Here is a 26556-nt window from a genome sequence, read left to right as displayed (position 1 = left end):
GTTCACCTTTCATAGTGGTGTATGCATTTTCTGTCAAGTTAAACAAAGTCTTCAAAGCAGAAATCTACAATTGAATAGATTTCAAGAAAACAATGATTGTGCCTTGTCAGTACTCCAGACTTTATTTCTTGTTAAATTCTAGTTTTAGTTAATTTTCTTTGCACGTGTGTTGTGTAGTGGTACCAAACCTGATGTTAAAATCCATGAGAATGAGCTCCATCTCCCAGACAGCCCCTCTGGAAGGGCAGGATCCAATTTATTGTCCTTCCCTGCTGCTCCCTTGGGAGAATTCTTGCAAGCACTAATCTCTGACATGTCTGATGGTACAAAGAGAGAGCTGGAGGTTAAGGAGCAGGAGCAGGTCAGAGCTGGGAAGTCACCCTTCCCTTTACTCTCAGTATTTAAAGATGGAGCTGTGTTTCTGCTGTTTCTACATTTTCCAGACCTCTCACCCCTTAGCACCTCTTAGCCCTGGGCACTCAGCTGGGTTGTGTGCCACAGAAGGGCTCAGGGATTGTTGTCACTTGCACTTTGTGTGCTGGCCATTCAGTGACAAGGCTGTGCTGCTACTCCTGCTCCTTTTCTGCTGCCTGAATTGCATCATCTATACATTGATGGCTTAAATCAGCAATATCTCAGCCAAAAGACTAAGAACATAATGTGTTAAATGAGGAACCTCTGCTATTTGGGAAAGCCATGCTGATCATCAAAGGAATTGAGCTTCTGGAACAAATAAATGATAAATGAATGTCTAGAACATGGCTTTTTAACTTTCAGTTTTATAGGCTTCATATAGTCTCTAATCTCCCTGAAATTTAGACAATGCCATCCAACAGATAAGTTGTAATGGATGCTAGTAATCTTACATGAAAATTTTTGAATTAAAATCCTTGTGTTTCTCATGTAAGAGTAATTCTTAAAATTAAGATTACAAAGCTGCTTTGTAATTTGCCTAATGTCCCAATTCACATTTCTTTTTCTTGCAGTCAATTTGAGCAGTTTCTATTATCTTCCAGTTTCAAATGAATCAATCAGCATCTGACACAGCCTTGTGGGTCCTCAGCCATGTTCGCCCAAGGCAATGAAACTGAAATCAAAAGCTACCTCTATGAGTAGGGGGTTATAACTCAACATAGAAAAATAATGTTCTACTCTGTTGAATACAATAAAATACACCATGAATAAATTAGACTAGCTCTATTTTCTGCTGGTTGTGAATTGGGATTTTTAAGCTTATGCAAGGATTTAATCTATCTAGTCCTTTAGGATCTGATTTTTGAAGCTGCCTTTCATTCTGGTCTGAAGGGATGTTTGTCCCTTTCAGTTCTATAGCCTGAAGTTTATACTCTTAATTGAAATGTAATAGGTTCCCTCAGGTTATGATAACTCCTTATTACTGTTTCTGTGCAGTTGCTTTGTTCATTTCTGAGGCCAAAAGCGAAATAAAAATCATCTTTCATTCTATTTCCTCCATTTGGAGGAATAGAATGTATGCCACCTCCAAACATTTTAGAAAATGCTAATGGTTTTTCAAGTGCCTTCTATCCATAATAAATTTTGTGTTTATTTACGTTCAAAATAATCAGTGACAACAACATCTGACCAGGCTATCTTGCTTGGTACCTGATTTGCCCTTGATTAAAACAAGTACTGAAAGAATGAATGCTTTGACCTAATTAAATAGAAGAAAACAAAGGGGATTTAAGTTCTATAGGTCAAATAGAAGAAAACAAAGGGGATTTAAGTTCTATCTTCAGTGATAGGACTCTGGGGAATTACTGCCCAAGTTTTTGGGCTGTAAAAGAAAAGCTAAAATGTTGAGAGCTTGAATAATTGACTGAAGGACAGGTTAACTTGCTGGAATAAAAATGGCAGGACCTGCCTGAACAAGGGAAGCAGAATCAGTCATAGAATGGTTTGGGTTGGGAAGGACCATGAAGATGAGCTAGCTCTAACATTCCTGCCACAGACATGGGTGCCATTTACTAGATCAGGTTGTTCAGAGCCTCATCCAACCTGGCCTTGAGCATTTCTAGGGATGGGACAGCCACAGCTGTTTAAATGCTGGGGATTTTGTTTGGTGCAGGTGGCTCTGGGTGAAGCTGCAGTGGGAGCTGCAGATTTAGCCCTGGGAGGCAAAAGCCCCAGAGAAGAGGCTGTGACCTGCTGACCTTGGCACAACAAAGGCTCAGGGACCTGTGTCCTGTGCAGGTGAGGGACACCTGGAGGTGCAGGATTCATGGTAGGATACAAGGATACAGACTCTGCCATGCATAAGACTGGGGGGTATGAAAGCCCAGGGGTTCCTTTGTTCTGGGTCCCTCCTCAGAGGCATCACCTTGAGCTGTTATTTTCTTGTTGCACCTTGATTAAATTTTTTAAGGATCTGAGACTCTGTCATGAGAAATGTGGTCTGAAACATGGTCTGGCTGTGTGAGTGGGGTGTGCAGGGCATCCTTGGCCTCACTGGGGCTGCCCCTGCACAGGGGCCTCCAGCCCAGCTCAGGTGGTGTAGATGGGATGGCAGCAGTGGCTCCTGCATGGTCAGAGGGAACTTCTCAGAACATCCAAGCCATGCAAGCCTTGCATTGTTCATCAAATCACTCCTGTGATGCTGGAGGGAGCAGGGGGAACAAGGGCCCTGCAGCAAAGTGCACTGGCTCAGCAGCAGAGCCAGCGTGAGCTCTATTAAACACAGCCCTGAGGGTTAACAATGTTCTGTCAGGATGTCACAGGCAGGAACAGGCAAGCCCAGCAGCAACTTTCTTGGTAAAACTCCAAACCAAGGGCACCAAAGAGGGATGTGCTGACACTGACTCTGTGGGTATGTTTCTATCCTTTTCAAGAATCCAAATTCTTACTGGCATTTGAGCCACAGTCTTATTCACACCTATAGGAGTACCCATGGCATAGCTAAAACAGCAATGTGCTGTTTGCAAGGCTATTGCCAATACTACACCAACAGTGGGAGCAGTGGAAAACCTGAATTAATTTAGGTCTAAGCAAGATGTGTAAAGAATGAAAGGTCTGATCATGCATATGAAAACTTAAGTTCATCTCAGTTAACTTAAAAGCCTCTCCAAGAGTCACACAAGGATGCAGTTGTTCCTTGGTGTCTAGGCAGAGCGCATCTTGTGTTTAATGTTATCTCTTTGTAAGAGCTATAGTGCTAAGAAATCAGTAGTGAGACACGTGCTATGCTTACAGCATAATGATTTAACAAGACTTTTCTTTACTGTGGATACTTCACAGACAAGAAAAGCTGGTGGCTTATACTTGAGGGAACCCATGTTTTCTTCATTTCAAACATTTAATTCAAGACTTAAAGTGTAATACTGGAAGATAGGCATGCTAACTTGACTTTCTTGTAGACTGGCTGTGTCTTTTTGTGAATAAACTGAAAAGAAATCTTCAAATTTAATTTGCATTTTAAATTCAGAAATACTTCAAAGCAGTGCAGAGTAATGGGATTCATTTGATAACATTAAATGAATTAATTTGTTATTTTCCTGAATATTTGAAAATGTGAGGAATATTCTGTGGGAAAAACCCTGCAGTGCAGTAATGGCAGCAATGAGGTTTCTAAATCCTGTGTTCCATTGCTTTTGAGTCTGTGCTGGAAGGAGTGAAGCATCATCTGGGCCAGAAATGGAAGCTCTAAGTGATATCCTAGTTAGAGGCTTTTTGGATCAGCTGTGAGGTTTCTGTGATCAGAGCTTTAATGTCTGGTTTGAGGTTTCTGGCTGGTGAAGAGCCTGGTCCTGTGTGAGCTGGCACCCAGTGCCCTGCTGGGCTCTTGCCAGGCTCCTCTTAGCCCCAGGTTCCACCTTCTCCCAGTTCTGCCCCCATCCCACCAGGGAGCAGTGAGTGAGTGGCTGCAGGGGTTAAACCACAACACCCTGCTGAAATTCATGTCACAGGCACATGGCAAGGTTCTATCCTCTATTCCTGACCAAGTCCTTCAGACATTAACCATATCGATTGATGTTCTTTCCTTAATATTTAGGGGCTGTGTGTTCTTCTGTTCCAGTTACAAGTTTGTACATGGTTGCAATAGTTAAATATTTTCTGTAAGAATGGAGGGGAGGTGTGAAGTGAGGGAGATGAGCTGTCAGCAAGAGGTATTTTAGAGATGCTGTCAGACTTTGCACAGAGAGTATGACCAGGGTGCTGCTTCTTGTCATAAATCAGCAATTGTCCAATGGCCATAACAGATTAAGGTCACTTAATGGTGGGTAAATATTTAAAAGGCTGCTTTAACTATTTTGGGCACTCACCAAGGAAATCAGTCTTATAAATGGGAGGGAGATTCCACTGGCATTCTTGGTTGTGTGTTTATGAAGATATATTTGAGTCATATAAGTTTTTTTTTTTCAGTCTACCAGAATTTTGATTTTTAATTTTAATTAAGTGCTTTATAACTTGAATGCATATTAAAATTTCATCACAGGGTATTGGTGACCTAAGCTTATATTTTTACAATAAACAGATATCAGATGCTAATTGGTGAAAGTGTACCAGATAGCATGGAACTGCAAAATTGATAAATGGCAAAGTTGTCAGTGGTTTACCAACCGCTGCATTTCTTGCTCCTGCTTTGGAGGACAGCTGGAATCTGCTCTGTGTTCTGCTGTGTTTCAGAGAGCATGGTGAGACAGGGTCTGCCTGTGCACGCTGCTGGGGCCCTGCCCTGTGCCAGCAGCAGCACAGCTGGGAATGAAGAGCTGGGGAAGCACAGCACTAAAATCCTAATAAATATATTTGTGGGAGCAATGCTGTAGTACTTGGTGGAGCATGGGCTACACAATCCTGCCTGCTTACCTACCTGCTGTGGAAGTGACAAAAGTGTGACCGCTGTAAACATGACAGACAAAGAAAACTGATGGTAGGAAATGCTGAAAAGTTCAGCACAAATGTTTCCTTTTTGCCAAAGCTGTAAATAGCCAAAATCATTATAAAAACTGTAGAAGCTACACCAACTCCTTTTGCAGCTGAGTGGTGGCTCACACAGCAACACGGTCTCTTTTAGCTCTTTTATCTCTGAAAGTTTGTTGTTCTTTAGGTTTTGGTTTGGTTCTTTTTAAACTTAAAAATTTACAAGATTTATGTACATTGAGATACAAGGTAGTTGACAAATAAAAGCTTGATAATTAGACCCCAAAACAAAAAAAGTGTGTTCGGAGAGTCAGAAAGTACTCTGCTGTAGCAAAACTTCTTGCTCCTATGTGATACTGCCACAGGGAAGAGAACTACTTTGTGCATTTGACTTTTTAGAGAACATTTGCTTATACCATTTCCCCCTCTGCATCCACTCAGCCCCTGCCAGGCAGCCCTTTCCCCTTTTTTCCTTTACAATTAGCACAGGGGGTGTACAGATGATGGTGGGAAAGAGGAACAAATTGTCTCTTTATAGAGCAAAACAATTTAGATTTTAAGCTGTTATGAACGTTGAAAAGCTGAATTTTAAAAAATTAAAAAGAAATTATCAAATCTGGAAGTCTCTTTTATTTTCCTCTTAATATATTAGCATAAGTTACATATATATATATATATATAAAAGAGGAGGTTTTAATGCTAAATAAATTTTTTTTTTCTGAACCAGTATGAAATTCTTTTCAGTTTAGAGGGTTGATAAAATTTATATTGCTGTATTTGCTTTGTGTAAGCTTCCAAAATACCCTCCTTATATTTCATTGTCACTAAGTGTGTTGGAAGCTATTCATTTCAGACGAGAGGTAATTCCATGTCCCATGAAACTGCTGCAATGGAAATAAATAGATCCCAATTTTAGAATGCTTATTCTGTCAATGTTGACATCAGTGAGTGCTGTTATTATTGACTGGCAGATTGCTGCCTCCTGTGTTACTCTGCCCTGGATAATGCACATCCTCAAAGCCAGCCTGGACACAATTTAGGGGAATGCACCAATGAACGTGGGGCACAACTTTGACTGTGGGAAAGCCCTTGCATATAAATGTGTCCCTTTGTGACTGATGCTTGCCTTCAGTAGTGTCCTAGTCTGACACAATTTTTGTTTGCTGCTTCTTTGTATTATTAGTTTTAGAAAATAGTTTAGAAGTAACAAAATGAAAAATTTGTAGCTCTGTTTTGAAATACTTATTTCATCAGTTAAGGGGTAACAGCAACCTCAGAGTAAGCCACTATAGGTGAGGACACAGTAGATATTAGGGTTTCTACAGCCTATCCATTTATAGTGAGTGTGAATTGAACAAGCCAAGGCTGCTAACAGTGTACTCAGCTCTAGCAGAGGATGTATGTTGAGGCTATCCTTTACTAAAATGCTTGATCCTCCTGAATAGCAAGGATATTAACTTAACTAATGATCCTTTAAATGGGTATGTAAAATATAATTTAAGCCACTTGCAACATGCAAAAGAGGGGCATCATTTGTTACTGCCAAGCTCACTGGCATGTGGAAATCAGAAAATCATTAGCCTTGATAGAAAGAGTTTAATATAGCAGGGAAGAGAACACATTATTTAGGGCAGTTAAATGACAATTGATGCAAATGCTGGCAAAATGCAGAAAAATGAGCGTGATTTAGCAAATGATAAATACTGCACTTAAGACTTATGCATGCATGCAAAACCTGAAAATCTTTCCTCGTTATAACATATATTTTACCTGGGAGACAAACTTCCCTTGAAATGCAGCATTTACCCTCCCTGATTTTTGCAACTTTACCTCTTGACACAAGCCCCATTCTTTTTGTCTATTACATGCCATATATCCACATAAGCAGTAATGTACAGTTCCATCTGTCATTCCATAACCACAGAAACACATCAAGAAAGGAGATTTTCACCCAGGTTTAACATTTACCAGGAGCAGCCTTCAGCCTTGTTCCAGGTGACATCAGCTGGCCCTGGCATGGAGAAACCAGCCCTCATTCTTACACATGTGAAAGGTGTTTTAGGAACCTCTGGAAGACATTTTATGAAGAACATAAATGTAATTTCAACTTTCTTAAAGGCCTCTTTTTACAGTGATGATAGTGGAAAGTGACATTGGGATAACTGAGGAGCAACTGGAGTCAGTTCCCCAGAGCAAAGCTGGGTGTACTGCTCAGGGCAAGCTGAAGCAATAAACACCTTGTTCAGTACTGGGAGAATGTAGCTGCATAGAAATTGAGGTTAGAAAGGGAGAAATTACATCAGTATACGCTCATCCCCTCTCTACCTATTTATCTTTCTGGAAATATCAAGGAAAAAGCATCCCCCTCGAGAAAGAAATAAACCCAGACACCACATAGACACACAGAGAGCTACACATTTCTTAGCAGAGCTCACTGTGTACTTGTCAAATACACTTTTCTGTGTCACTGAATTTCCTCACACAGGCAGGTTGTAATGTCAGCTTTGGTGCTGTGCCTGTCTGCTTTGGAAGCCGTAATGGACATGGCTGTGTGGCTTTAGGGACATCCACCTGACCTTGTTAGAGCTTTCCCTGTCCTCTTGGTTTGGAGTGGCATTCCTGCATCACCCTGGCACAGGGGACCAACACCTGGCCTGCTGCTTTCAATCTCTGCTTTTACCTTTAATTATGCAGTGACAAATTTTCTCACAAGGAGAAAAAAATGTTCTGAACATGTGAGTTTTTGCCTGGGTGTCTACAAAGATTTGTGTGTTGTATGTCAGCTCTGATAATGGATGAAATATGACAGTGGATTTTTGACTGGCAGGTTTGCACATCTAAAATCCCTCCCATATGTAACAGTTATACTATTTTATTGCACTAATACAGATGGTGACAGCAAATTGACACCAGATTTCCACTTGCTGGGAAGGTGGTTCACATCAATGCATCAAAATATTGCTTATGACTAAAAGTACCTTGCTCTCTCTGAAATCACTTTAAAGAAAGTCATTGAATATAAGCAGAATTTATTAAAGGCAATTAAAAACCTTTTGTCAATGCCAAATTATTCTGGTCAGCTATACACAACATTTTCTGAGTTGTTTGTTTGTTTTTGTTTAGTCTTTTTTCCTCCCTCTTATTGTATGTATTTGTCATCTTAGAAATTCTCAGACAAAATAATTTGAAGTTTCTTTAGAGCTGCTATGGAAGTGTGTAAGTGAGCCCAGTTTTTGCTCCATACCCCTTGTACCCTCTCCTTCTCTCTCAATTATTTTTATAAGTATAATGAATAAATACTTTTTTTCACTTGTGGGGGTTTTGAAAGCAAAAGACCATGAAAAATCTGATTTTAAGGGTTTTGCTGGAAATCAAGGAACAGAAAAATCAATAGGAATAATGGATAAAAGCTCTGTGCTGTTTCCCTGATATTTTGAGTCATTTAAGTAAATTCAAATCAAGTACATGTAAAGGACCCAATGATTTTCACATATGCAGAAGACTATATGGCTCATTCGAATTATGAAATCTATTTAATGGATGGGATCAGAAAAGAGTGAAAAGGGCTCTTGATTTATACATATTTAACCTATACTTTCTTGCCACTGCAATGGGCTGCAGTTATCAGGGTCTGCCATTGAGGTTTTTGTTAGTTTGCAGTTTGGGGGTTGTAACTGAGGTGGACATCATTGTGTTTAGACATCTGACTGCTCATCACAATTTGGAAGCTCTGGGTAAGAGCCCATAAATCAGGTGGCTCACACTAAAGATATTTTTCTAAACATGTAAATAGTTTAGACCTCAAGGATTACCAGCGAGAACTTTCTGCAGCTACTGTGGTTTGGGATTGACAATATCCAGGAAATTTGTCGCTTTATGCTCTAAATTATCTGTCTGTCTAAATTTTTGGAAAATGGAATGCTGGAAGAAAGAGCAATGCTCTGTTTCAAAATGTGCTGATCAAGTGCTTGATCTGAGCACCAAAGCAATATTGAAATTCAACACGTTTGTTTCAGGCACAGTAGAAGTAAAGAAGATAGACAAAGGTTTCAGAACTTTTTTAGCAGTCAAATTACAGATGTAGAAATATATTTTCATTGCTTCTGTACATAGTGTCATTTACGTTTCAAGTCCAGCTTAAAAAGCCTGAAGTACGAGGTGTTATGTGCGTATATATTCATCTGCAGAGGCAAGGCTGTGCTGCTGAATTTGTCAGGATGTTGCCTGTAGCTCTCATGTAAATAGGATCAGACCAAAATAAAGTGAGAGCGATTGTACCAGAGTGTGAATCTGCAAGACAGGACAGTATCCAGGAATCATAACATTCATGTTTTAATCTCTTTTCCTGTAAATACTAGAGTTGATCGCAGTGTTTTCAATGTAAGTGCCTGAATGACTTCTGCTTCTTCCGTTTTTAAGCCCTCCCAAGTAATTTTGAGTTTGTTCTTGCAAACCTGAAAATAAACGCCAGCCAGGACAAGTCTGTGGGCAGAGTGGAGGGGAGCCAGCATTTAAACCTTGCACATCAGCTGTCACTGAAACATCTCCAGCTGGGTGGCTCTTTCTTAGATAATAATGCTCAGGTGGTGTGGAGTGAAGAGGATGGGTAAGGGGAAAGAGATGGGATGAAAACTGCAAGAATGTGTGTGATTCTACAGTTCATGCTTATTCTTATTCTTTTGTTGTCTTCTGTTCCTTGAAGGCTTTTTGTACCTCAGAAGGATTTTGACCCAGAGTTTAAAAAAAAATTGTCAAATGCTTTTATCATTATTACTCCTTGCTTTTCATAACAGTGCTTTTATCAAAATATCCCTGCTAGAAGCTTGGAGTCCATTAATTCCCCTTGTTGTACAGAAATGACATTGACATTTGAGTTTGTTTCTTTAAAATGGAATAGAGTGAAAATTGTTTAAAAGTCAGAACCAGTATAAACATTACAATTAAAACTATATTTTCACTGAGGTTGGTTTTGTTTGTCAGATTCTAGTACTGTCTCCCTTATTTTACTTTTCAAGTGTACAGCTGGTAAGTGTTAGAAAATGGCTAGAAAAGTGCTAGAATAATCTGCAAAGCTTATTTAAAATTGTTGCTTAATGGAAAATAATACGTTAGGTTAATTCTAGGTTAATTTTTTTAATCCTCTCTTGTACTTTACTACAAAATGTGTCATATGTTGTTCCCATAAGTTCATGGTTAAGTTATATGCAGAGTCAAGTAGAACTTTTGAGTGTTTCTGTAGTAGCAGATAAAAGCATCAACAGATGATTCAGGGTAAATCAGAAATGCAGTAGCAGAGAGTCTCTTGTGTTTAAGCTTTTGTACTCTCCATTGTCATCTGAGTTTCTCTCACATCTAAACAAGAACTATGGGTTTTGTAATGGAAAAATCTTTTTTTTATTTTCAACTTTCTTCTGACAATGGTAGTGAATGCTCAAAAAAACTGGGTCCATTTTAGGAAAGTACATACTCTCATAACCATTACAAGGTTTTGAATAAAAAAAAAAGTATCTTGCTTTCAATGAAATTAAGGGTCTGCTTGGTCCTTAAGCAAATCATAGTTATAATGGGCTTAAAAATAGAGAAATTCAGTTCTCTTTTAATACAGCAATTGATGGTTCAAAGTCTGTTGGGTGGGAAGGAGGCTCACTGTCTTTAGTTTCTGAGGAGCACAAGGAGGTTATTTAACTTGTCTTGGATTAACTTCTGCACAACATGACACACCTTTGTGCAGTAAGAGTGCATCCCCTCAGAGCTGCTTGGTTGAAACAGGTTCATCCTGTTAGAACATACTCGAGTTGAAATCAATGTGTTCCTGACCAGGCTGAGGAAGGTGACAGAGCACCGGGAGGGAGGTGGTGGCTGTCTGGGAAGAATCCTCTGGAAATAGGGCTTGACATTTTTTCATGTAAATATCTTAGGGATAAGGTCAGGTTTCAGAATAGGGAGAGGTTTTGTTTCTGTAGGCCTTTTTGCCTTTTAGGCTCTCTTTTATGCCCCTGGAATCATTGAAACAGTGCTGCTGCTCCAGCAGAGGCTGCAGCAAATGTGCATTGCCCAGCACCCCCGGACGTGCCCAGCACCGCCTGGACGTGCCCAGCACCCCTGGACGTGCCCAGCACCCCCTGGACGTGCCCAGCACCCCCTGGACGTGCCCAGCACCCCCTGGATGTGCCCAGCACCCCTGGACATGCCCAGCACCGCCTGGACGTGCCCAGCACCGCCTGGACGTGCCCAGCACCCCTGGACGTGCCCAGCACCCCCTGGACGTGCCCAGCACCCCTGGACCTCCCCAGCACCGCCTGGACGTGCCCAGCACCGCCTGGACGTGCCCAGCACCCCCTGGACGTGCCCAGCACCGCCTGGACGTGCCCAGCACCCCCTGGACGTGCCCAGCACCCCCTGGACGTGCCCAGCACCGCCTGGACGTGCCCAGCACCCCCTGGACGTGCCCAGCACCGCCTGGACGTGCCCAGCACCCCCTGGACGTGCCCAGCACCCCCTGGACGTGCCCAGCACCCCTGGACCTGCACAGCACCCCCTGGACGTGCCCAGCACCCCTGGACGTGCCCAGCACCCCTGGACCTGCCCAGCACCCCTGGACGTGCCCAGCTCTGCTCCTGGGCCTCAGTGAAAGGACCAGAGGGGCTCCTTGCATTAGGCTGAGCTTCTGAGAGGTGAGAGGCTGAGGGAAACGCACACGAGTCAAGGAGGTGAGATGAGATGAGATACTGCAGGAAGAGGAAATGGATGATGTGAAAGGAGGCACAGTGGCAAAAAACTCATAGCCAGATTTAATAGCTGTGAAGTGTTACTCTGCAATTAAATTATAAATCCTGAGGGTTTAGAATTCTGTCTTTGCTTGTGCCCTTTTAGTTTTTTGAGCTATCTCATTTGAGTTTGTTCCGGGTTGGCATTAAAAAGTTGATTTCTTTATGTCAATATAAAATATGCATAGATGTGCATATGGGTATTTAGATACGGACTACTACATACATATCTCAGTTAAATAATAAAACACTGAAATAATCAATTGGTTTTTATTGTACTCAGGAAGGTAATAGAGGTTGTACCAAAGGAAAAAAAGGCACTCTAATTTCCCCTACAGTTAAGATAAGTAGCAAGTGAATGCTGCTTCTAGCCTCTCTGTTTCTGTGTAGGCTGCTGAATAATTGGAGGCTGGAAAAGACTATAACTAGAGAGATGATAAAAAGGAAAAGTACTTTGATATTTATCTGTGTGGTAGATGGTCAGGCACAAGTACAGTTACAGTGACAGCAGCCAATACTTGCTGGCAGTGAAAATCTAAAGATTTACTTTGCAATGTTTCTAGTACTGGTTCCCAAAGCACCTATTCCATCCTCTGCATAAGTACTGATGAGTAATTATTGATTTTTTAAGTAATATCACTGCTTACTCTACTAAGAGTTCCTTGTAAATTATTGTCTTTATAGGACCAGATTCTGAACACATTTAAGTACTGGCTTTTCTAGTTGTGTTTTCTTTTCCATTTCCATATATTTTTTATGTGAAGATGTTCATTTACTGCAACTACAATTGTGAGAAATATCTGCAATGGCAACAAACAAGAACACTCTGAATACCTATAGTAATAGAATAATAATTTTTGTAGATAGTTGCCAGTCAAGTGAAGTTCTTTTTTTCCCCTACTTTCTCTCAGTTAGTTGTATATTTCACATTTCCTTTTCCATAAATTGCAGACTGAACCAGCTTAGTGAATTCTCTTTCCTCTGAAGATAAATCGAATATTCTTTCACATTACTTGCAATTAAAAAGATAAGTGAGGATGTTCTATATGGAAAAGTTTATTTAGATCCTACTCTATGGCACACATTATCTACAAAATGGGTCTTTTTTCTTTCTGGTGCTCATGGAACTGCTCTTAAGAGTTGGCAATATGGGTTACTAAATCAAAGCATATTAGCTAATGGTGAATAAAGAAAGAGAGAATGGTGAAAAAATTGCATATGCTCAATCAAAAGAGAATCAAAAGAGAAAATTTAACCACACATGCTCTTAAAATATTGTGTGTGATGCTTGAAACTTCATTAGGTTAGAAATTCCTGATTTTCATATTGTGTTTAAAAGTGCTTAGGATTTTTTTTTTTTATTTCTGTGAGTATTGAAAGCATGTGTTTACATCAATCAAATCCTGACTCATTGGAGTTTAAGGTATGGCAGAGTACACATACATTCTTTTAATATCGTATTTAATATCCTATCCAGAAATTTTTCTGAAGCAACTTTCCACAAAATGCTACATAATTATCATAATAATTTTGTCATACAGACTTGGTTGCGAAAGCTGAATTTTCCCAGGACAATAAAAATTAACCCCTCTAAATTTGTTAGAAGCACCTCACAGTGGGAAATGAAAGCATTTTTCTTCTTATGTAAGGGAGGAGAAAAATAGACTGTGATTCTTCTCATTTTCTCTTGCTTCTGATGCCTTAAGATATTTATTTTTTGTGGTCCTTCACTGACATGAGTAGGATTTGCCATAAAATCTGGAAACTAAGTACAAACTTCAAATGCTTGCAGTAGTTAATAAACAGCGCTGCTGTTTAAAGATTTTGTTGGAAAACCATTTGCTGTCATGATGGCCATAAAAAAGCCCCATTGGACTTGACCCTGTGGTGAAATAAAAGCACAAGTGTGGTTAAATTCATTTGAACTGCCAGGTCTGAAAGTCTGAATTCAATGAGCAATCCTCAAAAAAACAGCAAAGTCCAGTTCAGAGTTGGAGAAGGGGTGAAAATAAGAAAACTGTTGGTGAAACTGGAGCTGCTGCTGCCTGCTGCAGGGAGCTGTTCAGCTTTTCTGGTTTCTGAGATTCCCAGTAGGATTCTGCAGACATCCAACTGGAGACTGGAAGGCAACACAGGATGACAGTACAGGAATATAAAAAGTTACCACTGAATTTCTCAGAGCATCTTTAAACCATACAACCCATTTTAGGGTCTTGGGGTTTTGTTCCTTTTTTTTAAATTTTATTTTCGTCAGTAGGTGACATTTTGTTTTATAGGAAAGGTTTCAAATATACTCATCAGGTCAATTAAATTTTGAAGTGCCTTTTCACATGGGTAGTGTGAAATCTCAGCTCTCACAGCTGAAGAGCTGATCACATAGCTTTTGTGTAGGCAGGAAAATTAAAACAAGCCATATTCCTATCACCCCAGCAAATATTTATTGTTTAGTCAAGGATTAAAAAAAAGACACATTGAACCTGTCCCTGGAGTCTGGCTTTAGAAATCTGCAGTTGCTTTAGTGCCATTTTTATTCTAATCAAAATTGTCTGCTTTAAGGGAGATCTATTAAGAGTCACCTTCCTCCAAGGGTCTGGAGGCAGTTTTTGTAAATTAATCAAGTTTCCAAATACCACTGTGAAATAGGTAGAATAATACCTCTCTTACAAATGAGGCAAGTGACACACTTCAGTCACATGCCTAACTCCAGGTCATGTAAATTGTTAAATTGGTGGCATAGCTCATTAAAAAAGAATTCCAATACCTTTTTACTGCATCCATTGGATCACAAAGTCTCCAACAAATTCCTCAACACCTAGGGAAAGTCAAATATTCTTTATTTGAAGACTCTGTTCAGTAGGTGGCCAATACTTCCAATAATGTCAGTAGCTCTGGTTTTTGACTGTTTTGGTGCTTTTCTGTTGACTCCTTGTGTCTGACTATTTGCTGTCTTAAAGTTCTGCTTTGAGAATTTACCTCCCCAAGTTCTGGGAAACATTCTTCTGTTTGAATAACACCAAGTTAGTAACTTGGCTGTCAAATCTTTCAGAGGGTTTTCCCAGAAAACCAGTTAAAGTTAAAAGACCTCTTGGTCCTTTAAATATTCTTTTAAATTTGAACGCCTAACAAAAGTTTGGCCATTGCATTTTCTCCTATAGAAGAGAGAAATTCCAGGCCACGCTTGTTTTCTGCTGCTGACAGTTAATGCTACCCTCATTTTGGCAGTATTTGTTAGTGGTGCTTTTTTGGTTTTCCTTATTTTTGTCATCCTTTCAGTTCTTTGCTTGATGCTTTTTCAAAGCTGTGACACCCTGTCTCTGGCTGACAGGACAGGTGAGTTTCAGTCCTTGAGGAATTCTCCCTCCTGCTTCAACAGAGGATCATGGATAGAAATCCTCCTCTAGAGAGACTGAACATATCATTTCTCTGACGTGCTTAGCCTTTGCTGCCCAGACAGACACCCAGTGCATCCCTCCCCACCTCCAGCCCCTTGTCCCTCTCCTGGAATAAGCACAGGTTTACTTCCACGTGTGACAAATCAGCAATCATCTCTTAGATGATTTTACTGCAAAGTTTAATTATTTAAAATATCATTTGAGTTCCATTTGAGCAGCTGTTTATACAAATTCCACAGTATCATCTATTGTAGCTGCAATTGTTGCATGAGGATTTATGGAGACCCAGCTCAGTCCCTGCCTGAGTGTACTTTCACTGGAGATTGATTTGCCATATTGTTATTTAGCATCTGACAGAGCACGGAAGAATATTAGGTATGAAACATTAATCAGGAAATTATGCATTGCTTTCACAATTAATGTGCAACTGGACTTTACTTTGTAATATTGTATTAGCTCTTAACATGCAAATTATTGTAGGTAATTACCTCATTTTTCAGTGGCCATTTGATGGATTGAAGTTTCATGCAGAATGTTCAATGTAATTTAATGCCTTGCAATTATTTGCTTCTTTACATTTTGTAAGAATCTTAGTTGTTCTTTATCATACATCAGCCATGAAGAGTCTAAAGCACTGGAAAACATAAAGTATAAAGTTCAGTTTTTCAATCCTTTTAACTTTAGAGCTGGCAATTTGGTCAAGTGTTACAGTAAAGATTTCTTTTCCTGCAGTATGTTAAAAAGAAGAATTGCATGTGTTTCTATTAATAACATCACACAAGTGAAGCTGCCTTTGAACCATCTGCTTGAAACAAGTGAAACAGTACTCTACCAGATTATCCTTTATATTCCCTAATATGTGAATGTATTATATTCAATAATCTGTGAACAGTCAAGTAACAATGCTTCAAGAGGAGTAATAGAATTATACAATTAATTGTCAAAATGCTTCAGCAGTTTTAAATGTAACAGTGCTGGTTGCTTGGTTTTTTTGTGCGTCTCTAAGGTGTATACAGTTTCACATTATATATCAGGAAAGCATTAGCATAACAAATAAAATCTATTAGGAGGTCCCTGGCCTATGGGAATATTTTCATGTATGTGAATAACTCTGAAAATTAAGGTAGTTCTTTCTTCATGTTTTTGGAGCTTACATGTCAAAGTCACAAGTATTTGTTATGATCTTTTCAAGATCCTGCTTTAGTAAAACAGCTCCTCTGTAAAAGTCAAGCAATATAAAATTGAATGCTTATATTTAAATAGATTTTAACAGATAATAAAGCCCTTGAGATTAAAATGGTTTCATTCACCAAGACAGTTTTCTCTGCAGTGTGCAATTTGTGTCACATTGTGTAAAGTTTCAGAAAGAAAAAATATTTAAAATAAAAGCACAAGTAAAAAGTATCTTATAAAATGAAACCAGAGATGTGCTTTTAGTCCTGAGTCAAGTAGAGAATGAAAGCAGGGTATGAGATCCTACAGGTACACACTGAGTTTTATGACTTGATTTGTGTTCTTTCCTGCCTATGTGGCTTTGAAACTTAAATTTCCAGTTGTACTAGCAGAATTTCATCTCCCTGGCATCTTCTAATAGATTTCTTCATTGTTTTGGGGCTTGTTTTTATTTTATTTTAATTTTAAGAAAAGACCTAAGGAGTCAGACTATGTCGAACATGAGAGAACTGCTTTTGCACTTGTGGCTCACAGTTTGGTGTTTCAGAATATGGAGTTTACATCCCATAATTGGTTCACCAGCATGCAGGTTTGTATCATGTCTCTTGTGATAAGAGCTACTGTCATTTTCTCAGAAAAGAATATTTAAATGTGTATGTGAAATTGTGCATCTGAAAAATGTATTTCTCCCATTTATTGGCAATGTCAAACATTCTGTTACATGAAATTTAGTAGAAAAGAGTTTTTGTACACAAGCTCTGAGCTAGTGGACTGATGAAAACACCATTTCTTAATAAGTGATGGCAGGAAAATAGATGAGTTATGATCCCTGAATGACACATTAATTAACAATGCATGGATAATCCAGGTTCATGCCTTTGTCAAGCAAGGCTGGTTGATTTTTAGAGAGGGATGTACCTAGCTTGTAAGACTTCTCTTTAGGATGACGTTTCTGAGGGAATCTGGCTTATATTTGCCAACTAGAACATGCTTGTATTCTGAGAAGGGCAGGAGCACGCTCCATGTGTGACTCCGTGCATGCTGCAGTGCATCTACTGAAAAAGAATTGAGAAAGTTCTCATTAAAGCTAACTTTGTCTTTCTCCCTGCTTTTCCCAGCCCAGAGGTACACTGTGTATAGATAATACTAATGGCATTGCACTCTTCACCTAAATAAAAATTGAATTAATTTTTAATAACAAAAGAGCAGCACCTATAAAGAAGTTCTAACTCTGTAGTGGGGAGGATGAGTTAAATATGTAGGTGGCCATTCAAAATACTGTACTTTGCTCTCATTAACAATCCACTGCCATGTATGTCAGCTATTAATATTTCAGGCCTAAATGGAAAATGAGCAGTAGAGAGCAGTAGGAATTGGTTCAAATATCTCTACCAATCCCATTTGAAGGCTGGAAATTGAAGTGGGAAGCGAGTTGTGCTGTGCCATGCAGAGATGCATGACATTGCATATGCTGAAACCCATGAACTCTGCTGTAAAGTGCCAGGGAGAGGCATTTTCTGGGGCCTGAAAGGGACACTGAGTGGGAATTCCTGCTGTTTCTCATCTAGGCAAGCCTCCATAGCATTGGCTAGCGTAATATAAGGTGCCTTAAACACTGACTGCAAGCAGCAAGAAATTATTCCAGTTTTTGCTCTTGCTTTCTCCTTCAGGAATATGACTTGGCAATTTTGCTGTTCATATGCTAATTGTGGTGAGAGAGTGGATGCTGGGGTGAGGATGCAGATGGTGGCTGTCTCACCAAGCAGTGGCATCCTCAGAGGAGGCACGTGCATATTGGAACTCCTGTTTAAATAATTTACTAGGGGCAAACACTGAGAGAAAATATAAAATTGTGCTCCTTGATGGGCGTTGGACCTGCTTCTGCATTTTCTTCAGGTTGATAGGAGGCATCTGCAACTTTAGGTTTAGGTAGTAGTGACATGTTCTTCTTCCTTTGGAAAATAATGTAATAATCAAATCGTGGAGGATCTACCTGAGCTCTCTGTTTCCTTTCTTTGTTTTTTCTGCTTTTTTTCCTCTATTAAATTCTTTTCTCCCTGGTCTTCTATTGCATGGATGGCAAAACCATATGTCATGTCCCCATGTTGAGGAAATGTTGTTTTTACCAATCATTAGTTATCACCATAAATAATAATTAAGGAAAAAGCTCTGGGGTAAAATAGGAAAAAGGGAAAAACAAATCTGATATAGAGGTAAGAATAACCCATATGTTCTACTTTAAAAACTTTGTGACTTAGTGAAGTTGTTTTCCCTTCTCTGATCCGACAAACTGTTCATAAGATTTACTTCAGCTTTACTTTAGTTCTCATCCTGCTTTCTCTTTACTGCAAATAAAATTGCTTTAATCATAGGTAGGTTTGTAAAAATTAATTTTAAACAAATTAAAGACAATCTGAGTGAAAGAGAATTTTGGAATTAAAAAAAAAATGCTTTGAAGCTTTGATGTTGACTTAATTCAGGTAATTCCCATGAAATCATTGTACAATGTACCAAACCAGTTTTAGCTGATAGCTGTTACATTTTGTCAATACTAGAAATACTTGTATCTTTTTCAACTCAGAATCATTCAAAAAAATTTGAATTATTTCCTCTTGCTGAAATCATTAAAGACCAAATACATCAATTGTCATATAGATGCCAATGATGTAATATTATTGCATAAATCTGTTTACTATTAGATAGCAAAATAATCTACACAGATCCATGGAACACTGAAAGTCTAACAGAAAATAGATTTCACTCCAGCACTGTGCAAAAGTGTGTCTTCCAAAATATTACAGTACATTGATACCACATGGACATTAGAAGAGCAATACAGGGATTAACTGGGATTTACAAGTTTGTCACAGAACAATTACAATTGTAAGTAAAAGATATCTACAACAGAAGTTATTGCATTCAGTCATAGAGCATCTTTTAGGATCATTGCAATTTTTTACTTGTAGTGTCAAAAATAATTCAATCATGTTTTGGATTGTTTGGTGAAGTAAGGCAGGTTATTATGCAACCTTCATTGTCTCCTCTAGTCTAGCCACAATTTCTTTTGGATTACTGACATTTCTCTATCTCCTGGAACGTTCAGAACTGCCAAAATCAAACAAACTGATTGCTATAGCAATGCTGCGAGAGAACAGTTGAGTCTTTTATGCTCAGCAGGAGCTCTTCCCTGGAAAGGCTGTGTGAGATCACACAATACAAGAGAGATGATATTGCAGTGAGGAAGGCCGGCCCCGTGCTGTGCCACATTACCAAGAGTGCAGCCAGCAACTTCACAGGAGTGATCTTCCCCCTCTATTTTGCACTTGTGAGATCCCAATTTGAGGGCTGTGTCTGCGTTGGGCTCCCTAGGACAAGGAGGAGTGGACACACTGGAGAGAGCCTGTGGCTGGCTGGTGGGGAATTGGGCTGTAGCATGGATCTCCTAGAGCCAGCCTAGGCAATTCAGAGAGGGGCAGAGTGCTGAAGTGCATGGAAAAGATGGGTGGAAAACTGCCTGGGCTCACTGGGTTGTGATGAGAAGACTGGTGGCCAGCTGTGCCCAGTGATCCCAGTGTCATGCAGGGATCAATAATGTTCAATCTCTTTAATGTGAGCTGGAGCACACACAGGAGAGACTGAGAGAGCTGAGCTTAAGGCTGGAGACTAAAGAGGGGAAGGGGAGATATTGATGATGTCTGTAGTGTTTGATAGGAGAACATGAAATTCTAGCCTTGGAGTCTTACAGTGAGAGCATGAGAGGCAATGCTGGTTGCAAGCTGCACTGTGATTCTGGTCAGATGTAAAAATGTTTTCCTCATGAGTTGTGGTTAAAATTAGAAGATTTGTTCAACTGCATTGCAGTGTCTTCAAGCTTGCTGGTTTTCAAAGCTTGACTGGACTATGGCCTGATCAATCTGATCTACTTGAGAGAGCAGAGCAAAAGGTCCCTTTGAACCCAAATTATTCTATGATTCTGTCAAATACAGTATCTTAATTTATAAAGATGAATTTAAATGCATTGTCAACAATGAAATTCTTTAAATGCAAAATCATACAGAAATATTTCTATTTTTTTTAAACCAAACATGGGAGTGCCTCTGATCTCAGTGTATGATCAGTGAAGCAGAATTGAATTCCTTCTGTTCAGAAGAGAAGAGCTGACATGCAAGTAACATCCTTCATTCAGACTCTATTAATTTTTTGCTGAATGAAAAAAAAACCCAAGAAAATAAAAGCTAAAGGTAATTTACTGAATTTCTCTGCATCAGGATCCTTCACCCTCTGGTCTTCCTTATTCCTCTGCTTGACTCTCTGTCCAAACAACTCTCACAACTGGCCAGGGCATTGCAAAATTTAGTTGGCTCAAGTTATTTTAGTGTAGTTGAAGTGTCCTGGCACCCATTCCCTCCTCAGCAGGGGCACCAGGGAGCTCTGCACTGCCAGGCAGGTGCCCAGGAGCATTGGGGACATGCAGAAGGATCTGAGCCCAACAGAAACATCTATTCGAGTGACATAAGTGGTGACATGAACAAGAGAATGTTCTATGTTAAGCCCCTACAGAAATGTAAGTTTTTCTGGTAGCTAATGTCAGGAGCTAAAGCAAAAAGGATATTTCAACAAATTTGTAGAAGTCACTAAAGAAGAGAGTGAATGCAGGAGAAAATACAGTAGGAAGTTAAAAGAAATTATATAATCAATAAAGGATAATTACAGTCTCTGTCTAAGGATCCATGAAATGGTATTACATTGCTGTATGTTTTTGAGCTGATACAAAATGCAATTCAGTTTAAAGAAAACACAGAACTGGGAACCAATTTTTACACTCTGTAGAAGTTTCCAAATTTAATTTTGTGCGTGATTATTCTAATTTAGGATAAAAAATCTCCTGAAAAACACATGTTGGTAGTTAACAGTCAATATCTTTTTTTCCTACTGTAATTACTTTTAATTTTAAATAGTCATTATTCAAATTCACTATATAATATTAAATATGCAGTGACTTCCCCACCAATAATGATAGCAGCTCCCTTCTAGCACTTGTTGAATTTTCAATGAGGCACCTTCATGCACAGAAGATTTGCATAAGTAGCAAAAAATACATTCTGTTATAGAAATAGAGATAGCCTAACGTTTCTGAGCTTTTGAAAGTTGGAGATTCAAGGCCATCTCTGAATAAAACTTCAATTTCATATGCCCCAACTCAGTTCTCTCTTTTTTGCTCGGGGTTCTCTGGGTCATGGGAGAGAATTGTTCCATTTTTCTGCTCAAGTGTGCTGCTTACAGGAGCATTTCATGTACTTATGGTGATTGGTGCTCAGGTTCATAGTTTGAATTCTCTGATTGTTTTCTCTCTTTTTCCAAGCTGGCTGCACTTGTTTTGACTTCTCTCCATGATGTCAGGGTTACATGGAGGACGTCAGTGAAATGAAGCACAGCAGCTCACACAAGGGTGGCAGGCTGAGTGCTGCCATTCCTTGAAGGTTCTGTGGTCCTTGTGTGGATAATAAATCTCTGCTTTTAGAGACTCCTGGATGTTGCTTTTCCATGAATCAGGGAGCTCAGGTAGATCCTCCACAATTTGATAATTAATTTTACTTTGCCTGTGAGCTGGGGGCTCAGGCAATACCCCATTGAGTGCTGGCCAGTTACCTCAAAGTGTCACTAGGAGATGCCCCAGAAGTTATAGCAATAAAATGGTGGTCTGGCAATGCCAAATTTTAGGAATTTTTTGTTTCAGAAGTTGTTGGGTTTTTTTTTTTTTTAATATTTTTCTTAGAGAAGAGATCAGCTTTAATTCATTGGTGTGTGATATTCTCTCTAAACTGCTCAAAACACTAAGTAGTCAACACTCATGTGAATGCTAGAATTATGAGTTTTGTGTTTCCTTAGAAAGGTTAAACTGGTTTCAAGTGACATACACAGTGCCCTATAAATACTGTTTATCCTGGAACATGAGATTTTGCAGGTGCAGACTCTGAGCTTTCAGTGTGCAGATGTTTTTATGGATGTTACCCAGATCCTCTCTTTTTTTTTTATTCTTTTAGTGTTTTACTTTGCTTATCCTGAACTAGCCTGAGAGAGTTATAAAATTCAAAAAGGGTTTTCTGAAAAATGCATAGGGTTTTAAATATTCCCCTCAAGACCTTCAGCAGTATGAAATGCAGTACAAGGTCTTTTGTGTTAGCAATTATATTTCTGAAATTGAAAATATTGAATATTTAATTTTCCCTGCAATTTAGGAACTAGATAAAAGTCACTATTGTTGAAATTACACAGGTAGTGTATCACAACTAATGTAAACAGTAATTTAGCAATTCTGTCTGTGAAATAAGCATAAGCAGGACATGACTGTCTAAGTTCATTAATTGATTGGGATGGTTCGTAGCAAATTTTTTGATTCTCAGTGTATTTTCATTGTCATCAAATAAGAATCCTGGTACTAATTATCAGGATTTTTTGACAATGCTATGTAAGGATGCTGAGGGTAGTCACACACATGAAATAACACATTAAATCAATGTACAAGTATACAAGAGTTTTTAAATATAAAAAACATTTAATCCTTTAAAAGTTTGTGGAAGTTTAATTTAGTTCTGTTCTTTTAATTAGCTAATCATCAATGACCATTGTTATTAACTCCAAAGTACTAGTAATTCCAAAGCCCAGTAAAAATTTAGGTGCAGAGATTATGACTGCAGCACTACTTTTTGCAGCATTTGCATAACTGTGGCATTTCCTTTCTTCACATGCTGTTGGTTGTCCCAGGGCTCACATGGTTTGTGAGTGAGGCTGCAGCATCTCTCACCTGGCTGGAGCTCATGAGCTCCTCTCCTGACAAAGTGAACTTTGGCACTTGGCCAGTGCAGGGCTGGGTGTGCACTGAAAAAAAACTTGGCAGAGGCAAGGCAAGGGACGTGCTGGAAATGTGGAGTGGATGGATAAATGTCAGTACAACTCCAGATTACAAAAGTTCAGGCTCATTGCCAGAAGGAGGTTAATACAGATGAGACAGCAATTGTTCCATCAGCCGAGTGTTTGCCTCTGGAAACTGCTTGAGAGCGATTCCAGAGATCAGGGCTGAACTTCTTGGGAGGTTGTGCTGTCCTTTCCTTCCAGGTGCCATCTGCAGGACTCTGTGCTTTGTGCTGGGCTTTATGAGATGAGTGATCTTAAGTTCTTGCACAAAATCAACTCCAAAGGAGAGCTTCTCCATCTCTAGACTGAAGTAGGGCCTAGTGGAAAATTTCTTTAGCACCCAGGAAACTTAGCTTGGAACCGAGTATTGTGTATTTTAAAGCTATGAGTAAAAATTTAATTGGAGATACTAAGAATTTCCTATTCCATAATTATTTTACCATTGTAATCCTTATCTAGAGAACAGTGCCCTGCATTGCTTGTCTCATAATTTGGGACATTGCTCATCCATTCATGGGCTGCTTCCAGAAATTAAATGCCCAGGGCTGTAACTATTTATTTAGTTGGGTTTGTGCCTAAGTCTTCCTGTCTACTGTTTAGAGAGAGAATTTTATTGTTACTGAATTAGGTTAGGAAATGAAGACTTCAGCCCAAATTATAATTATTTTTTCTGCATCTGCTCCAACCATTTACATGGTTTATGCTTGTAAATTAGGCGTTAATGGAATCCAAGTGGGGTAACAGTGTGGAACATCAGAACTGCAATTGACTGGAGAAGTAGACAACATTCAAATATCTCTGAGGAGATAATTTGAGCAATAACTCTGGGGTGTGTGTGTGACATGCACGGAAATATCATTTTATTACAGAAGTTATCTCAAATAGAAGGGGAAGAGAAAAATCCATCTTACACAAGGAATTGTACTTTAGTTCTTTTCATACTTTTCAGAGAATGGGTGTTTTCCTTCTTGAAGTTGTTCGGTTTGTGTTGTTTTGTTGGGTTTTTCCTTGTAGCACAATTACTCAGCCTTTGCATTTCAGATAAGCAGCTGTTGCATGTATCAGAATATCTGCCCCTCTCACAAGTGTTTTGTACTTTCCCCTCTTGAAAGCACCAAGTAGAAATCAGCCCTCCACTGCTTCCCATTTTAGGTATATTAGATATAAAGTGGTTTCCTTTTTTCTGTGAATAGCTAATATGAGACCTATAAGCCACAAATGCTCAAGTTAGTAATCTCAGAAAACAGAATTGTCAAATGTTACTTGTAAAATTATAGAGAATCTTGACATGGTTTCAAATTTTTACACTCTTAACTTCTGTGTGGCATTTGCCTGAAACATGCAGGAGAATGCTACTGATTATTTGATATTGTGTAAAATGAAGATCCTTATCTCTGAAGCTATAGATTTGTGATATCCTAAATATAGCTGCCCTTTTATAATTATTTACTTGACAGGAGCATTCAAATTCTTAAGAGAATATTCATCAAGCTAGAGTGATGAAAGAATGAATTAGTGCTGATTTAGTATGTGAAAGATCTCTTCAGTGCAGGTATCTCCTGGAGTCACACTGTCACTCTGATGTTCTCTCTAGACGTTTGTGATGGCCTTTTCCTGATTAGGATTTACCAGAGGAAAACCAAGGGGAAAGATGTGAACCAGACTGGAGTGTATTTAAAAGTTGATACAGGCTGACAAATTGGGTGTTTCGTACTCCTCATGTAAGAGATATAAGCAGCTTTATGAAGGAATCACAGTAAAATATTTGAAATTGCGAGTTAGGAGTAAATGCAGAATAAAGTTATTAAAAATACATAAATTAATATTGTTAGGAAATTAATATATTTGGACTGAGTGTTAGTCTGTGAAGCTAAAACCAGACTTGGTTCCTCTGCTGGGGACCAGCTGATCCAGAAGAAGAGCAGTTGTGTTATAAACTGTCTAACACCTGGGCAGATTGCACCAAAACCAAGCAGGACTGACCACTTCATGGCCTAGAAAGTGCAAGGCAAAGAGTGAGTTGAAGACAGTCATTCTTTCTTCTTCACTTAAATCTCTGTGTCTCCAATGATGCAAGCGTCATTAAACATCCAAAGAGAATTTCTATCAATATTGCTCTCACAGGATCTGATCATGAATTAGAGCACTCAGAGAAGGGCTGAATGTTGGGATGTTATAGAATAACAGGGAATAGGATTTTGAATGGGACACTTGTATTTGTCTGTATCTGTAAAATGTTTCTGCTTATATGTTTGGGTATTGCACCTATAATCTGCATAATTAGAGTCATTAATAAACTTGCTCAGGTCTAAGCTATAGAATTAAAGGCTCCCTGAAAAATAGCTTTGAAAATTGTTTGCTGAAAAGTGATTGCATTAGAACTGAGACCTCCAAATTTCTCTTTACATCCATTACATGAAAACATTAATTCAGGTGATAAACCACTTAATCTTAAAGGAAAATTGTGAAGTAAAAGGAAACAAATGAGGACAGAAATTGTGGAAAAGTAATTCTAGTATCTACCACAGTTAGGACTATTTTAGTGATAAGATCTCCAGTTATTCTCTCCAGTGCTGCTCTGAAGGTGAGGGGAGCAGCAGTCCCTGGCAGTGCCACCCCACAGCAGGTGCTTCAGGGCTTTGCTGAGCCTCTTTTAGTGACCCTTCCTACCTTTTATAGCTATGAATCTGCGTCTTGGGCTTTAGAGCTCTGTAAACTTTTAGGATTTTGGGGTAGGGCCATGCATAGTGTGTGAGCTCCACTGTGCCTTAAAAAGGACTTAATGATCCCATAATGATACTGACCTTTCTGATGTTTTCTTTCAACTTCCCTTGGAGAAAGTTCTCTCTGGGCTTTTGTTGTTTTTGTTGTTTGCTTTGTGTTGTTTTTTTTTTTCCTGTTTTAGAATGTTTTGCTCTTTTTTTTTTCTCTTGGGCAGTTTGTGAATGCTGTCTCTTGCTTCACATAGGATTGTGTGAAGTTTGGGCATGCTGATCACTTTTTAGCTTGGCAAGTATTTCTGAATATGTCCAGTATTAAATTTTAATAATTTTTAACAAATTTTATTGTCCTCTAAGTTGCCCACAGTAGTAAGGACTCTGATTTTAAAGGCTTCCTTGGTTAATATTGTCTCTCTATGATCAGTCACAGGGGACAGTTCTGCTGTGTGTTAGAGAACAAAGAGGGAAAGGTTAATGTTAGGTAAAGTGGGCAGTTATAAATTAATGCACTCAATTAGGGAAACTCAAGATGCACAGAGTGGCTGAAATCAAAACGTAAACACCTGCAGATTATCATTACTTCATACAATTACTATTGTGTATGAAGTGACACAACAGTTTATTTGTGTTTGGGATTCTAGTGTTCATAGGCATCTACAGATGTCTCAGATATCTAACTCGATACAAATTTCAAAGTATTTTTGCCAAGAGTAC

This window comes from Ammospiza caudacuta, chromosome 16 (genome assembly GCF_027887145.1).
Source record: "Ammospiza caudacuta isolate bAmmCau1 chromosome 16, bAmmCau1.pri, whole genome shotgun sequence".
NCBI classification, from domain to species: domain Eukaryota; kingdom Metazoa; phylum Chordata; class Aves; order Passeriformes; family Passerellidae; genus Ammospiza; species Ammospiza caudacuta.
Note: the sequence above shows the minus strand (reverse complement) of the source record.